Source organism: Protopterus annectens, chromosome 2.part1 (genome assembly GCF_019279795.1).
Source record: "Protopterus annectens isolate FY-2018-M chromosome 2.part1, PAN1.0, whole genome shotgun sequence".
Taxonomy (NCBI): Eukaryota; Metazoa; Chordata; order Ceratodontiformes; family Protopteridae; genus Protopterus; species Protopterus annectens.
Genome location: NC_056729.1, coordinates 280929035 through 280947838, shown reverse-complemented (window position 1 = coordinate 280947838; position 18804 = coordinate 280929035).

Here is an 18804-nt window from a genome sequence, read left to right as displayed (position 1 = left end):
AGTATTAGTATTTCTGCTCTCACCAGAGAACAATTTCTTTGGTTAAATGGCAAGGATCCTTTAAGGTGATTGAATATATGCAGTAAACTGTAGGCTTCAATAGCCTTGAAAGAGAAAGATAGAGAAAATGTACCACATTAATATACTGAAGTCATAGAAAGTAGGGGAGAGTTCAATGGTGATCTTAAAATCTGAAATTTATGCAGACCAGAGAATCTCTACCCAAAGTACAGTTATAGAAATCCTTGTCAAAAGTGCAAAGTCAGGGAATAAGAGAATTTCTCTTAAGAAATAAAGGAGTATTCTCAGCCATACCTCAGAGAATGAATCTTACAGAATATAACACAGAAATACCCCCTGGAATGAAGGGCAGATACAGACCTTACAGAGAAGTTCAAAAGATGCTCAGGTTAGAGGTGATAGAGGAGTCTCAAAGTGAGTGTAATAGCTCAGTAGCATTATTCACTAAACCTGATGGAAGTATTTGATTTGGTAATGATTTTAGCAAACTAAAGAGCATATCAAAATTTGATAGCTATTTTATGCTCAGAATGGATTACTTAATACAGAACCTGAGAAAGGCCAGTCAAGGATACTGTCAAGTAGGGTGTGCCACAAAAATAAAATAATAACTGAAAAAATAGACGAAACTAAAATACACACACTCACACACACACTCACACACACACACACACACACACACACACACACACACACACACACACACACACACACACACACACACACACACACACTCATGCACTCACACGCCAGTGAAAAAAGATGAACTTTTATTAACAAGCTGCGTGCCATGGCACAAACTGCATTCCTAAGGGTTGCACACCAAAAATAAATGTTCAACTTATACTCTGTTACAAAAACACAGATACAATTAAAACAAATACATATCAAATCAAAAGTCCCCATTTGAAATCCATATTTGACATGTTAGAAACATGGAGGCCATAAAAAATGAACTTATAGTTAGTCCCTGAACTATATGAAAAGAGACATGGAGGAGCTCTCAGATTATGTAGCCCAGGTGGGTATGACCCTAGCCCTGAGCTTCACCCAGAATGATACCACAGTACAAGCAGAAAATGATTGATTTCAACAACTGGCTAAGTTTCTGGTGTCATTCTAAGGGGATCCACTATCTGTCTGCCTGGGATGACATGATTGACAGACCTCAATGCTTTGCCAGAGATGGCCTGCATCTGTTACCCCTGGGCTTCCAGATACTGGCCAAGGCTCTTGCCACCCCTATAGTGCCTTTTTTAGGCAGTGTTCCAAAGACCAAATTACCACTGTAACAGCTACAAACAAATGCAATCTGAGGATCATGCTGCTCAACGTTAGAAGTCTAAATCTCAAAATGCACTCATTCGAAGCACTCCTTAAAATGGAGAACATTTCTGCTGTAACAGAGACCTGGTTCAAGGCAGCAGGAAGCACCCCTGCACTACCAGGCTATAACTTATTCCACACCTTTCGGTCCCAGAACTTGGACTGAAGCTCCAAAGGCGGTGGTGTTTCCATATTCATAAAGGATATGCACACCTCCAAACTGGTAGCCCAACATAACACATCAGAGATACTTCAGGTGCAGCTAACAATGGGTAAACAGCGATTCAGGTTATAGTCTGCTATAGGTCCCCAACCATGTCCCAAGACTCACACTCCATGTTCCTAAGCACAATGGAGAATATTAGGGTCCAACCTAACACTCACATACTGGGTGACTTCAACTACCCCTTCATTAACTGGGGAAAACTACTCATGTACCAATACACCTGCCCAATGCTTCCTGGAATTCATTAATTCCAATGCCCTGGACCAACTCGTTTTTACCCCCACTAGAGGTAGCAACATCCTTGACCTGGTCATTACCAACATGGGCAACCATTACTCTACACCAATAGTCACCTCCTCCCTGGTTAGATCTGACCACAAACTAATCACTTTGGAAATCCCCCCCCCTTGCAAAGGTAATCACCATGAAAAACTTCTCCAAAGCTAACTTTGGGCTCCTAAAAACAGAGGTGGCTAACTTTACGGCACCCATGCAAATGGAGAATAGTTGCATGATCACCGAATCATACACCAATGCAATGTACGAACATGTACACAAATGCACAGATCTTGCCATACCCAATAGAACCAAGATGATCTCCTCCAAAAAAGGAAGCCAATCTAGTGGTCCCCAGCCATAAACAAACTCTACAACAGAAGGGGGAAACTGATGTGGAATAAGGTGAAGTTCAAAGACTGGAAAAACTCTCTTATCAGCCTCAACAAAAAGTTGAGATCGCTCATCAAATCCTCTAAAGCTAGCTATGAAAACAGAATTGCAGCAGATAGTAAGGACAACTACAAGACCTTCTATAATTATGTAAAGAATCTCCATGGCAATACCCAGATTTGCTCTGAGCTACCGCACAATAGTACCTCCTATACTGAGCCAACAGATATTGCCAATACACTGGCCAACTGATTCAGTGCCAACTTTACCCCTCTCTCCCCCACCAAAAGACCAATCACAATACCAGTAGATTGCCAGACACCCAGTATTACTGCTGCACAGGTTAAAACAGCACTGTCCAAGGCCAAGAATACAGCTTCTATGGGACCTGACAATAATCCTGGCTATGTTCTACATGAACTACAGAGTGAACTGGCACTACATCTGTGTGCCCTGTTCAATCACAGCCTCACCTCAGGCTTTGTCCCTACCCAATGGCGCATTGCTACAGTCATCCCTCTCCACAAAAGAGGAGTGACTACAGACCTTGGGAACTATTGTCCCATTAGCCTGATGAGTCTGATATGCAAAGGTATGGAATGCATCATCATGTGCCTAATAAACAAGGATATAGGGAATCTCCAAACTCTGGATCTCACACAGTTTGGTTTTGTGAAGGGTAGATCGTGCCTGCTCAACCTGGTTGACTTCTTTAAGTCAGTCACCAGACCTGTGGATGAAGGCAAGGTGGTTCATACAGCCTACCTTTGATATCATTCCCCACTCAGGAATCATAGAAAAACTCACTAAGCTAGGCATCAACCCCTATATCACTAGGTGGGTTGCAAACTGGCTCACAGATAGAACCCACACTGTGAAAGTAGCTGACTCCAAGTCAGACTGCCAACCTGTCATGAGTGGAGTCCCACAGGGTTTGGTCCTGTGTCCTCTCCTGTTTGGTATCTACTTCTTTGAAGTCCAAGCCAACAAGATGGGACTCTGGCTGACAAAGTTTGCAGACAATTGCAAGGTGGGAGCTATTATTAACTCCCCAAGTGATGTTGCCATCCTACAGAAAGGCCTCACTGAGACAAACGACTGGTGTCAGAACCATGGCCTTAAGCACAGTGCCAAAAAATGAGTCATCATCCCCATTGGGAAAAACCTGGTTCCCATGAATTACCACATCGATGGTCATCCATTGAGCACAGAAGGAGTTATAATATATCTGGGAACACAGGTTGACAGCAACCTCTCTTTTGACCATGACATTGCCGTTGTGGTCAGAAAGTCCTTCTATGTGGCACATCTCATTAGTAAAGGTTTTGCATCCAGAAAGAAAGAGGTCATTGTCTCCCTCTACTCTTCCCTCATTAGGCCAGTCATCGAATACAATGCCCCATTTGGCATGTACCTCACTAGACACCTGCAATAACTGGAGAGGCTGCAAAAGTACCTTAAAAAGAGGATCCTAGGCCTTAGACACCTGTCCTATATGGACAGACTCAAAAAACACCAACTATTCTCTGTCTCATATCACCTACTTAGAGGCAATCTCTGCTTGACTTACAAATCCATGTTTGACCCAGCTCTGTTAGAAATGCTACGTCTAAAGAAATCCTAATCCCTCCAGTCCACATGCTCCAGAGACCTCAACCTCATTACCACAATCAACAGAACAAGCTGGAGGGACAGGTTTATAACCCAGAGACTACCCCATGCTATGGAATAGACTTCCCATACATGTCAAACAGAGCACCTCACTTGCTCTCTTCAAGAGAAATCTTGATGAGTGGATGAGAAATAAAAAATTCACCTCGGGGATCACTCCAGTGGCTCTACTTGATAGAGGCACTGGGAACTAAGGTCAGGTGGCATGATGCCAGGGTAATCCTATGGGCTAGGCTTGTAAAGGCTCCAGGGCCATTAGCCTAGTACACACCTATGAACCTATGAACCTATGAACCTATATTCTCCACAGGTGAAAGCATTTCATATTTGACATGTTAGAAACATGGAGGCCATAAAAAAACTAAGTTATATCCTCACAAAGACAGGTAAAGGGATTTCATGAACTAGCTGGTTACTACCGAATGTTTGCTCATAATCATGCAACTATTGCCTGCCTTTTGATAAATCTCACAACAGGGAAAGCTCTTGTCAAGGTGCAATTGTCGCTTGAGGTAGACAAAGCATTTAATGAATAAAAGGATCTCATGTTCTTAACCCATGTGTGCCAAAAGTTATGTTTTGGAGTAGTGCTATTTCTAAGCATTCAAGGTTTGGAGTAACCAGTGTGCTGTATCAGTAGAAAGTTGAACAATGCTGAAAGGAGTTAGTCTTTGAAAGAGAGCATTTGGGGATAAAGTGGCCCTGCTATGCATTGAAGTACTATTTGGTATATTGGTACTTCAATTTGGTAGCCTATTATGCCTCACTGCAATAGCTGAGCAGTCAGAATGATGATAATATGAAACTGTGCTGATGGGAACTATTCCTCCAAACCTTACAATACACAGTAACCTGTGGCCTAGTCTAGTCAAAATAAATCCTGATGGGTTATTAAGGGCTCAAACCACATCATTATGAGTCCAGCACCCTTGCTTTTTTGCTGGGGGTCATTTTAACATGTTGCATATAGAAAGTGGGTAATGTACCTTTAAATATGTGCTGCAGTATCGAATATGGAATGGATATCTCAATGGTTAATCAAGAGAATATTTTGTATTAGTCAGTAATGAACTTTTATTTACCAATTATCATACCATGAAAGGAGGTTCCCAGTCTAATGTCTTCCGGAAGTTATCTCCTCATAGGTATGGAGGTTCACAGTCCAATGTCTTCTGGAAGTTAGCTCCTCATAGATATGGAGGTTCACAGTCCAATGTCTCTGGATGTTAGCTCCTCATAGATATGGAGGTTCCCAGTCCAATGTGTCTGGAAGTTAGCTCCTTATAGATATGGAGGATCACAGTCCAATGTCTTCCGGAAGTTAGCTCCTCATAGATATAGAGGTTCACAGTCCAATGTCTCTGGAAGTTAGTTCTTCATAGATATGGAGGTTCACAGTCCAATGTCTCCGGAAGTTAGCTCCTTATAGATATGGAGGTCCACAGTCCAATGTCTTCCAGAAGTTAGCTCCTCATAGATATGGAGGTTCACAGTCCAATGTCTTCCGGAAGTTAGCTCCTCATAGGTATGGAGGTTCCCAGTCCAATGTCTTCTGGAAGTTAGCTCCTCATAGATATGGAGGTTCACAGTCCAATGTCTCTGGAAGTTAGCTCCTCATAGGTATGGAGGTTCCCAGTCCAATGTCTTCTGGAAGTTAGCTCCTCATAGGTATGGAAGTTCCCAGCCCGATGTCTTCTGGAAGTTAGCTCCTCATAGATATGGAGGTTCACAGTCCAATGTCTCTGGAAGTTAGCTCCTCATAGGTATGGAGGTTCCCAGTCCAATGTCTTCTGGAAGTTAGCTCCTCATATGTATGGAGGTTCCCAGTTCAATGTCTTCTGGAAGTTAGCTCCTCAAAGGTATAATCATTTGGATGCACAACACTGAATGGTTAGAGTGCATTGGCTCAGGTGAGGCTAAATTGCTGAGTGCAACAAAGGGAGTACCTCTGACGGGGAAATGGAATTGAGTCCTATTTGTGGCTTATTGCTTGCACATCTTGGGGCAGACAGTTTCGCAGAGGAGCTGTGTGGACTGTGTAAATATGCCAGAAAGGTACTGTGTTATTGGAACTTTAAGCCAAAGTTCTGTATTTGTTTTATTTAATTTTGAGGTTGAGAAAAATATACAATTAGTGTATAACTCAGGACCTGTAGTACTCTTTGGACTTACACATGGAAGATGTAGTGCATCTAGATTATACTGAGACCACATGCCATTGTTAAACATTTCTATGCAAGTGTTCACATTGTTTTTCCTTTTCATAGATCATCTTATACAAATCTCTGTTATTGTAGCATAGCTTTTAATTGTCCAGATTTTTGCAGAATGTCCAGAGTTTTGTCTCATATTTTTGGTCTGTTTCTCATAAAATTTGTTTTTTTTGGCAAATCACTGAGGAATGAAGAGCCAAATTATGACACACATTTGAGTTTCAAACTTTATATCCTTCAGAAAATGCATAGTAATGCAAAACCTGTCATTTTAGCAATTTTCTAACTTCATAAGACCAGTATTTATAATCTGTCCCTATTTTTGGGCCTTTGTACCCCAGTTATTTTAGGCTTTGTCCAGATTTCTTGCTCTAAGAGGTTGAGAGGTTTGTATTGTAGCAATCATTATAAAATAGATGTTTAGCTTGTATCCTTCCTAAAAAAAATACCTGCAAAGGGCACTCACCTATTAGATGTGAACATTATGGAAGATCTAAATATGTTTCATTTAGACATACCTGACAATAATAGTTATGCAGAACATGATTTGACAGTTGATTGACTGGAACCCATTCATTATGAAATTTATAATTTTCTTGGTCTTGGTAGGGACTTGATATCCAAAAAAGGGTGCAGTCTGCTGCGCCTGCTACCCACAGTAAATGTGCAGCTCTATGGAATGTCTGCATAAGTGTGTAATACTCCTGGGGGATCAGTAAGTGTTATATATTTACCCACGCACTATAGCAGGGAGGTAACAGTAAGTGTTACACCTGCCCATGTCCAGCAGCACAAAAGAGAGCACTGTATCCAGACGTATGGAAAGAGATGCCAGAAGGTCACTGAATATATTAGTGGTAGGCATCTGAATTAGCCATGTAGTAAGGATGCAAGGGTGTACACCATAGTTTTTGATTGGATGTGTCATTCTTCTCTCCAGTGTTAACAAAATCCTGAGTGTCCATGTCACAGATAATATGCACAAGGTGTGATTCTGGATGGCTTGGTGTTTTAATGCAGTTCATGTGTGGTAATCTTTCCAGAATGATGACCTCACCAAGCATATAAAAGCTGCACCCCCAGCTCTTTGTACCATTTCCTATGCCCTTCAATTAGGGTATAATTTTCAAAGTTAACATATTTCATTAGGTGTTTTATACTTTCCTTGACATGGGTGAACAGCTGAAGCACATTCATTTGCCTTGCACTGAATACCTCTTACTATAGTATTTTGTGCAATGCAATATGTCGTTGTGTAGTATACAATTTATATTTTTTGTCCCCACACTCTCCCTTTCTTCAGGTCAACTAAGCAAATCTCCTATTAACCTATTTGTGCTACCTGCTAAGTGTAGAAAGAGTCAATCCATTTCTCCCCGAGTCCTTGAGCTGTTTTATTCCCTATCTGGGACAAGAGCTTGTTATCCCATTCATGTCCCATTTAGAGATGAGAGTCAGAAGCTGATAAGCTTTCTGTCAAATGAGGGTCTCCTTGTCTACCACTACTCACTACAGGTGCTGGTTTTAAGTGCTGCTGTTCTTTAAAGAAGCTTCCAGTGTATGCCTTCACATGGATAGGATGCTCCCTAGCTGACGGTGCATTCTACATGACCCAGAAGCAACTACCTGCTATATCTCTACCACCCAGATGGAGCCAGTGAAGCAGCAGTTCACACTGCCTTTCTACCATCAGGACAGGTGAGCCAGCAATGATGTCCACTCCCATCCTCCCCTCTCTTGGGGCATCTAGGGCCAAATCTGCTTGTTGATCCCAGGTCATCTGGGTCATAATCAAGATTTTATCCTTCTATGCCATAGAACCAAAGTCTCATAAAATGCATGTTAATTAACCACAAACCATTTCCATGATGATGAGGTATTCAGGTTGTCTATATGTGCTCATGAATCTTAAGGAAGGTGTTTTTACTGCATTGCAGAAGTCCCTTCCCTAAATTATTTTGTTAGCATAGTTAGATGTCAGCCTAATCAGTCTTCAAAAGTAAAAACAAACAAACTTTAAGCTGCATTAAACACAGTTATATCTTTGATGATTCTCCCTGAAGTGTGAGTTAAAAAAACAGATAGTGAAAATGTATCATCACCAAATAATTTAACTAGGATTTACTACAAATAATTATTAAGCTGATTTTTGTAGTATACCCCTTTTTATCACTACTACATCTCTCCCTTGCTATTTGTTTGTGCTCAGGTGTCACTGTGGCCTGTATCTTCCACCACTGAATGTCAACAAAATGGTCACTGTAACATTCAGCAAACTGCACAAAAAGCAGCACTGGGAAATGCTCACTCTTGGGATGTAGGTCCGGTCTGTGCAGGATACAGATAGTTTACAGCATACACTAATGTCAAGCGTGTAACTGCAATGACTTGGGAGACATTGATACCCTAGTCATTTTTATGATGACTGAGGTTGTATCATTTTTAATATGGGAAATTCAACTGAACACCCTATGGAACATGTTGCTCCTTTTGCCTGTGGTCCTATATTATGTTTCTTCTGTCACAGCTTACAAGTTGTAGGCATTTGACATCCATATTTTGTCTGCTGGCACCCATGTTACAGCTCTTGTAGCATCAACAGCTCTGTAATTAAAGAACATTAATTAAAGCTTATAACCAGAACTGTGGCCTCTAACATTCAAACTGCTGCACTTTCTTTTTTTCATTTTTTTCCCTTGTTTCATATATTTTCTCTTTTTTTAAGTTTGCAGGTTTTTGCGTCTGTATCTGCAGCCAGTGTAAGCTAAGCCAAATGCACTTTCCAGGAACAGCAGTGAAGATGAGAGTGAAGGAGAGAGAAACATGCAAGAGAATTGTAATGAAGAGGAAAGTGGGGAGAACAGAAAGGGAATAAAGTTGAGGAAGTGAAAGGACAGAAGGATGAGATTCAGAAAATAAAGCCTTGAAGGATTAGAATACAAAGTGACGGTGCATAAATAGGATTAATTGCCTAGTAACTATATCAATAGTCCAACAAAGTACATTTGCAGGCAGAGGAGGATTATAATAGGGGCAAATCGGGTAGATGCCTGGGTCTTACAGCTCCAGAGGCATATGGCCAGTCAATAAAATCACTTTATTTTAAAAGGTTTTCATATGTTCAGCAATGCTTTGATCACTAAATGCCTATTATTAATATTATTATTTAAAAAAAACACTAAATGATAATACACATTGAATATGTACCTATGTATACTCATGTGCCTGTCATTTACTCATGTGCATCATGAGCTGGTGAAGATAGTGTTGTCACCTCACAGCAAGAGGATCTTCTGTTCGATTCTCAGCTGGGGTGTCTTCTGTGTGGAGTCTGCATGTCCTCCCTGCGTTCGCTTGGGTTTCCTCTGGGTGCTCTGTTTTCCTTCCACATTCCAAAAATATGCATCTTGAGCATTTCATCCTTGGCCTCCACTGAAAATGGGCTCTGTCCCAGTTGGACTTTCCCAGTAAACAAATGATAAATAAATAAATATCGACCAAAGCTTTCTTTTTGTTGCCTTCCCACAGTTCATTGGGATGGTAATCAATAGAAAACGTACAAATACTCGTGGTTATGGATTGTCAGCTCAAAAGATAAGTGCAAGATATGTTATTTTTTTAAATATGCTGACAGCCAACCAGATGACTTGGGGTTAAGACTGCTGCAGATGAAGGCAATTTATCCTCTTCGTTTACTCCATCTAAAGTCTATCGTTAAGGGCTATTGACAGTGCTTGTGTGAAATAAATTAGAACATTTGTTACTCTTTGGCTACTCTTTGCATAAAAAAGATTAGAAATGTCTTTGATTTCACAGAATTATTGTTGGTCTGCAACATTCGTGCAGCTTTTAGTCTAGCTTTATAGGACTAGTGTGCCTCTGTATTTAATTAGTTTGGAATATTTTCTCTCTGACTGATGTTTTTGTATGGCAACATTGAAACTGTTCAAGTTCACAGAATATTTCTGACATGAACTCATATATTTGATTTGTGCCTCATCATAAAATGAGTGTTATTGGCAAATCATTAAGGGCTGCAGTCACTAAATGGGTGGGAGATACTGATTGTGAATGAAAGTTGTCCTTGTCATTTGCTCAGCTTACAGTCTGGTTTTGCAGGACTAGAATAGATTTGTATGAACTACACTGGAATATTTATTCTGGGTACTATTTTGTGAAACCAAGTTGACACTGTCCCTGATTTTGCAGAATGTCCCAGACTTTGCCTCACGTTTTTCGGCTGAGACTAACAAAATGTGTGGTTATCTAGCAAACTGTTGATAATTGCAGTCATAATTTTGGAGTGGGATGAGGGGCAATGTGGATGAAAGCGAATTTTCCTTGACGTTGTTTACTCAGTTTACAGACTGGCAGCTGGCTTTACAGAATTAGTGTAAATTTGTGTAAATTAAGTTGGAATATTTACTCTTTGGATAATGTTTTTCTGAAGCCAAGTTGAAACTGCTCCTGGTTTAGCAGACTGTCCCTTACTTTGTCTCCTTTTGGTCTATTCTTCATAACATTTGTGTTTTTTAGGTTAAGCATTGATGACTGAGATCACTAAATCATATCAAGCATTTGAATTTTATATTTCATGTTCACCAGAAAATGCATTATAATACAAATGCTTTTATTCTATCAACTTTCTAAGTATATAACAGCAATATCTAAAATTGTCTTTGATTCTGGGCATTTGTCCCTCATTAATTTTTGGTTTTATCCCAATTATTGCTCTAAGAGGCTTAAATGGATTATTTTTCCCAAAGAGATGAGGTGTATACAACAAAATAACTGTAACTTCTGAGTGGTTTCTGGGATTTTCCTTGGATGGAAGTAACTTACATTCTTATTACTTGATCAGTTTAAAGAGTCTGACTTTGCAAGACTAATTTGCATTTGTATTAAATAAGTTGAAATACTTGGACTACTATGTGTGTGTGCAAAATGAATGTGAAATATGGTATTGTATCCACAATTACTTTTATCAAAATCAGACATTTGAGGTACAAATGGTAAAGTGACTATAAATATGGATATGGACATTGATGGATTTTAATGTCTATGGTTTGAATAATTGTAAATCAGGAATATAAATACAAAGGAGCATGTGCATTTATGGGTGTGTGTGTATGTGTGTGTGCGTGTGTGTGTGCGTGTGCGTGTGCGTGTGTGTGTGTGTGTGTGTGTGTGTGTGTGTGTGTGTGTGTGTGTGTGTGTGTGTGCATTTGGGAGGTAGGAGCCCATGGATTGAAAACCACCAGTAGTCCAAGGTGGTTTTAATCCTCCACTGTTTGAGGGTAAATCAGGAATAAGGTTAACTGTTACACACCAGGTTATGTGAATGCTTATACGAGGGTAACTAAAAGATGCTAGACTTCAGAGTTGTAGACTGATACCCTATACAACCCCACAGTAAGTGCTGTCTCCCTCGATCAGACTTGAGGAACAAATAAACAAACAAACAAATAAATAAATAACTTTACCTATAGACAAGCTACTCTATTCCTATAGAATATCTCTTTGCATACAGATATACTAGCTCCTTGCAATGATTTCTTGCACACAGACTCACACACTGAATAGTCTTTGAGATCAATGAAGCAATCATAATGTAATTTGCTTCTGCTTAAATGGTTATCACTACTGCTTGCAAATGAAAGCATTGAAAGGCACTTGAACCCTGCCATCTAACAACAGTAATACAGCAATCACACCACTGTCATACAGGGACTGATCTGTACCTCTCCAATAATACTAATCATGACCCCTAACAGCTTGTACCCAGGAAAACTGTCCCATTAGCCCCCAGTAATAGTGTAATAGCACTGCAGGATACATATATAATGTAAATTTTATATATATATATATATATATATATATATATATATATATATATATATACATACATCATATGCATGATTATAGATAATATATATATATATATATATATATATATATATATATATATATATATATATATATATATATATATATATATATATATATATATATATATATATATATATATATATATATATAGATATATATATATGGGTCCCCTACAGAATTTCAAATCTTAAAACTTCGAAATTCATATGATCAAAGACCATATGATCGAAGTTTTAAAACTTCAAAATCCTGAACGTAGATTGGCATACAGTGCAGAACAGGAGATTTCCTTTTTCCTCACTGTAGTGCGATCTTGGAGTTGGTATATTTAAGTAGTAGGGGGTGCAGGGGGTCTTGACCCCCTGCAAAAGCATGTTTTGTGATGTTGGCTGCTTTTTTTGGGGGGGGTGAGTTAATTTCGAGATTCCAAGATCTCGAGGTTCTGAATTTGATATTCTGAACCTCGGGATTTTGGTATTTCGAAATAAAAATTAAGAAGTGAATATATATATATATATATATATATATATATATATATATATATATATATATATATATATATATAAGGATTCAAGACAATCTCGACGTACTGAAATGTCGAATTTCAGTATGTCGAGACTGAATAGTGGAAAGTGCAGTTACATGAAACTGCACTATATCGAATGCAGAAATGTCGAATCCGCTATTGTGGTGTCGCGTTTGTGACGTGTGGTGCGGTTTTTGGATTTATTGGGGTTTCAGGTAAGTGGTGTTTGTGTAAGGGTATTGGGTAAGGATTTTAGTGTGTGTGAGTGTGTGTAGTGGTGTTTTTTGTGCATTTGTGTGTTTAGTGTGACCTTGGAGTTAGAATATATAAGTAGGGGGGGTGGGGGGTGCAGAGGGGCTTGCCCCCCTGCTTATAGGTAGGGTAGATGTGTTTGTCTGTTAGGTTGTGTTTGTGTGTGTTGTTATGTTTGTTTTGATGTAGTTAGGTAGGTGTGTGTGTGTGTTTGTGTGTATGTGTGTGTGTGTGTGTGTGTGTGTGTGTGTGTGTGTGTGTGTGTGTGTGTGTGCGCTTATGTGCTGGTTTGTGTGTGTGTGTGTGTGTGTGTGTGTGTGAATGGTCGCGATTGTGCTATTCGCAGTTTTGGGTTTTTGGGTATGTGGGTTTTCCACTATTCAGTCTTGAAATACTGAAATTCGAATATATATATATATATATATAGTTGTGTAGGTTAGACTAGATAGATACTTTGTTTTTTTCTGCTCTCATAACCAAGTTAATATAATGTAATCATTTGCTTATGTAAATGGTTGCAGTCAAAGCAAATGAAGTGGTTAAAGAGAAATCTCTCATTAGCTTAAATAAATATAAAGTCCAGAACAAAAAAGGAAAATTTAAGAAGATGAGAGCTGTATGAGGGAGGAATGGAAGAGAGCTGTTAGATTAATTTGAGTTACCTTCTAACAGGACCAAATTAGATGGCTGAAGTGCCCAAATTATTGGCTTTGTCTGTGTTACATACATAAGTAAAGCCTCTTGAGTAATACATAAGTACTTGGCTTTCCTGTAAATAGAGTGTAAGAATGCATAGAAATGGATGTGAAAATGTTTCAAGCTGGCAACCTAACCCTGACAGCAGTGAAAATGTCTTTTAAGTCCCTTGCAATGGGGAGTCACAGGATAAGACTGTTTCCATACCCAATGTTACATTTGTAACAACTTACAATTAAATTAAACAAAAAAGTTAAAATCTTTTAATCTATACTATGCACACCGGGTTAAAGAAGTCATGTGGTTTGCTGCTAGTTTTATTGAGTTACATGGTTTATTGCTACTATTTAATGTGCTGTTTCTGACACTTATTCAGTTCTGATAAAGTCTTGATAATAGAAAGGGGAAAGCACTAAACTCGTTATTAATTTAATTTTTCAAGTCCAAACTTCTGTATTACCACGCTTATATTTTTGGTTTATTGTCACACTGCAGATCAAGTTGAAGTTGTTTTTCATGTATGTATACATGTATGCATACATGCAGTCTACATATGTATATATGTGACCCCGGAATAAACTGTTTTTTATTTGTGCAGCAAACTCCTGGACATGGTCACTCCAAATCTTGTGATGGGCTTGCAACACAAGCTAGCTCACTACCCACAGACCATGGACCTAACCTTATCAACCCTTCTAGACAGAGTCAGGAAACAAACTACTGTAAAAGAACTATGCTGCGCTCATGCTCTCCTACAGGGGCAGAGTTAAAACTGCCTGCTGCATTTGAAATCCATGAAGGTCACAAAAATCAATGCAAAAAGGGGTAGCCAAAATCAGCTATAGAGGAAGACTGCCAGTAAGCAGCTCATTGTGACAGTTCTAACAGAACTCTCTGGTAAGTTTACTTCACTAAATGAATTGAGAGACAAGTCTAGTATTAATGCTGCTTAGATTGCAGACAGGGGTCCATTGCTGGTAACCAAGGACATTTGTCAGTGGAAGTCCTCACAGAGGGTTTATATTAGAACAGCAAAGGTTTAGCTTGTCAAACACCTAAACATCGACAGCTAAACAGTGAAAGCTTAAAACTGTGAACGGCCACTTCCACAAATTTTTTCATAGGGAAAAAAATTTGCTTGTCCGTTATCGAGAATTTGACCTTTTCCATAAAGGTAGAGTGATCTCAGAGTTGGTATATTTAGTTATGGCGGTGTGGGGGGCACAGCCCCCCCACTTAATTAGGGTTTGAAAGTTTGTATTAGTGTCCCATGGCCAAGTGAATTTCTTCCCTATGAAAAAATTCATGGAAGTGGCCATTCGCGGTTTTAAGCTTTCACTGTTTAGCTGTTGACGTTTAGGTGTTTGACAAGCTAAACATTTGATTATCTAATACAGACCCCTCACAGAATGGGGAATAAGCAAATTTATAACTGGTTTATCACATAAAAAGGACAAACCAGCTTCTCTAATAAAAAAAGATATGCAAGGACTAAGGAAAGAAGACTTGAGGAGCATAAATTTATGTTCTGCTTTTACCTGGGCAGATAGCTCATTTTATATTACATGACAGGCAATGTAGCATTTATTGCAGCACTACCATAGGTTCATAGGTTCATAGGTTGGTACTAGGCTATCGACCCTAAGGCCTATACAAGCCTAGCCATAACAATTCCCTGGCTATTTCTTCCCACACTATTTACTTCCCCGGACCCATGTCTAGCAGGGCGACTGACATGATCCCCAGGGTGAATTTCCTTTCTCCCATCCAATCGTCCAGGTTCCTTTTGAATAGGGTCAAAGAGGCACTCTGCTTGACATGTATGGGCAGTCTATTCCAGAGTCTGGGGGCTCTCTGGGTCAGGAACATATCCCTCCAGCATGTTTTGTTTATTGTGGTGACAAGGTTTAGATCTCTGGAGCGTGTGGCTTTGAGGGATTGGGATTTCTTTAAGTGTCGCATGTCCAACAGCTCTGGGTTTGACATGGCCTTGTATGTTAAGCAGAGATCGCCTCTGAGTAGACGATATGTGACAGAGTATAGCTGGAGTTTTTTAAGGTGGTCATGCATAGGGCATCTGCTATAGGCCTGTGCTTCTTTTAGTGAGGTATTTCTGCGGCCTTTCCAGTTGTTGCAGGTGTCTTGAGAGGTACATACCAAATGGGGCATTGTACTCTACAATGGGTCTAATGAGGGATGCATACAGTGGGACAATGACCTCCTTTTTTCTGGATGAAAAGCCCTTAGTGATGAAGTGTGCCACATAGAAGGATTTCCTGACTGTTGTGGCGATGTGGTTATCAAAGGTGAGACCACTGTGCACCTGTGTCCCTAAGTCTCTTATCACACTTTCAGTGTTTAATGTACTGCTTCCTATGTGGTAATTCATGGGTACATGTTTTTTCCCAAAGGGGATAACTATACATTTCTTGGCATTGAGCTTGAGCCCATGGCTCTGGCACCAGATTGTTCTAGTTGGTCTTTTACAAATACCACATCAGACTTATTTATCTCTCATACAGTGCATGCATATACAGGGAATTCACTAATGTTTAGTGATATTTGAGCTCTTTGTTATCCTTGGTTATTGTAATTTTCATGGGTGGAAAGTGTTTGTTATTTAAAAGTTAAAGTTGTTGCAAATATAATATTATAAGCATCAACTATTATTGCTGGGGAGCTGAGGGGAAAATCAAGTGGAATGCCTTTAGACGGTCTGTAAAGCAAGTGAAATGAGATATTTTGTTTGCATAGTATCTGAAGGTTTTATAAAAGACATGCACAATGCATACATTTGAAGTTTGGAAATGTTTTTTACAGCTTACCAGACTCCTCAAAGAGACTGCAGTGGTGGTGCTGCAATAGCATTGTCGTCTCACAGTAAGACATTTTCCTGTTCGATTCTCAGCTAGAGCGTCTTCTGTGTGGATACATGTGTGAATGGGCGTACCTTTGTTGAAGGTTGTGCATCAGAGCTGGCAATTTGGCACGTAAAAATCTACTGCCAATCATTAGTGGACCGGAGTTCCGCTGTGGCGACCCCTAACCGGGAAAAGCCGAAAGACGCAACAAGCAACCAGACTCCTCAAAGAGAGGGTGTTGCTTTTTGTTTATGAAACCATTTGAATAGGGGATTTTTTGATTTCTATAAGGACTGCGGGGACTGATGGATAATGTTAAAACTGACCTTTCAGGGAAGATATTTTATCCTATGCAATATTTATGGACCAAGTTCCGATGTTCCTGTATTTTTTGATGAATGTTTTTAAGCAGCTAGTTTGTCTGGAAAGTGACAATGCTCAAATAATTATGGGAGGACTTTAATGTTCTAGTTGATTCCATTTTAGATAGACGTTTGCCATCCTCTGAAAGATATAATGGGCCCAAAAAATGTTAAATGAAAATATGAAGGCTATGTAGTTAGTCGATGTGATCAGGTTATTTTCAGGCAGTAGCATAGAATGTACATATGTTATGCCATAGGTGTTTGAACAGGAGTAAATCAGAATGCTATTTACTATTAGTTAAGATGATTTCTACATTTACACAAGTTGGAATCAACAGATATACTGTTTCTGACATTATGCTGTGGTATTTGAGTGGGAGTCTCATAACTGCCTATTAACACAGAACAAGTAGGGAAATGAAGATCTTAATGGAGGGAAAAGATTCCTTGGATTATATTTCATCAGAGATGGAGAACTATATTATTAATAATTTGTTATATAGGATGCCTATATTTATTTGCTGGGAGTCATTCACATGGGAGCTTTGGGTCATCTGCTCATCTATTAAAGCTAGATATTTAACTAAAGTAAACAGTTGGGTAATAGAAGCAGAGAACCAAGATAGTTCTACATGGAAAAAGTGTAGACATTATTTTTAAGTGTAAGTAAGTGTTGATACAATATAAGTGCCAAAAACAGATCTTGCGTAGTTGATAATACACAAGATGGATAAACGGGAGAATAAACTGATAAACAAATGTACAGTCCAGTAAGAAAACTCAATGAAGGCTGTCCCACAAAACGTCACCATAAAACAGACTCTTCAGTCCAGTATAATAATTCACGATGATTTAATGCACAGCAAAAAAATTAACATAAGTTAAGCGCTTTCATTTCCACAATAACGGAAACTTCTTCAGAACAAAGTAATACATCATATACCACACCTATATATATTGTCCATTTGATTGATTTATCTAATCCAATTAATCAATCTTTCAATTTACTTCACAACCACATTGAAATTTAAAGAAATTTAAAGAAACATAGTGGTATGATTGTTATTAGCTTAAAAACATATTATTCACATATTAACTTACATTTAGTATGCTAAACTGTACACCTAATACTATATTTTATACAAAATCACAAAATAAAAGCTCATAAAATCACCTACATATCTAATGTCTGATTTAAACAACCATATTCCAAATATATAAAATCAATGTACATATATAATATGCAATATGTAAAATAAATATGCCTAATATATAAAATGTATATAAATATATAATGTAATGTATATAACTTCATCATTAGTTAAATAATTCCTCTAATTTTAGGCCTTATCTTGTATTTTCCTTTTAATTTTATTGGCTCTCAGTTTTAAAACTGGTAAAAGGGACATGTGGTCATTCAACCCAGGGGGTGTATTGGAATCCAGTCTCAGTTGCCAAATAAGCTCCCTGTAACTGAGCTGGTTTTCCCAATCACCACCTCTACTGTTTTTTAGCACCTTTTCCAAAACCCAAAATTTATAGGTAGCCTGTTCACAAGTTAAGGTATGCCTATAAAGGGCATTAGTTTCCTTCTTCCTGGTAATATCATATGTATGTTCGTATACCCTCTGACGCAGATGCCTTTCAGTCTTCCCCACGTAATGTGCCCAACAAAAAGTACAATACGCTAAATAAACTACTCCACTAGTATAACATGTACAGTAACCTTTTCCTTTTAATACAAAATTAATAGTGGGTAGTTTAATTTCATCCGTGTTAGCCATAAATGTGCATTGGTGGCACTTGCCACAGCGGAATGTACCCTTTCTTTTGTTGTTATCCTCACCTTGCCATTTTCTCTCAAAAATAGTTTTTAAATTTGCCCCTTTTCTGAAACTATAACGTAAACATCTATCAAATATACCTGCACTGTTAGGCATACTCTTAAACATATTCCAGGTCCTATTAATGACCTTTTTTACTAAATTAGTGTTGGCACTGTATGTCATAACCAAAAAAGGAGTTTCTACAGACGTACTGGGAATTACATGATCAACATCATCAAAATTGTTTTCCATAATGATGTGCC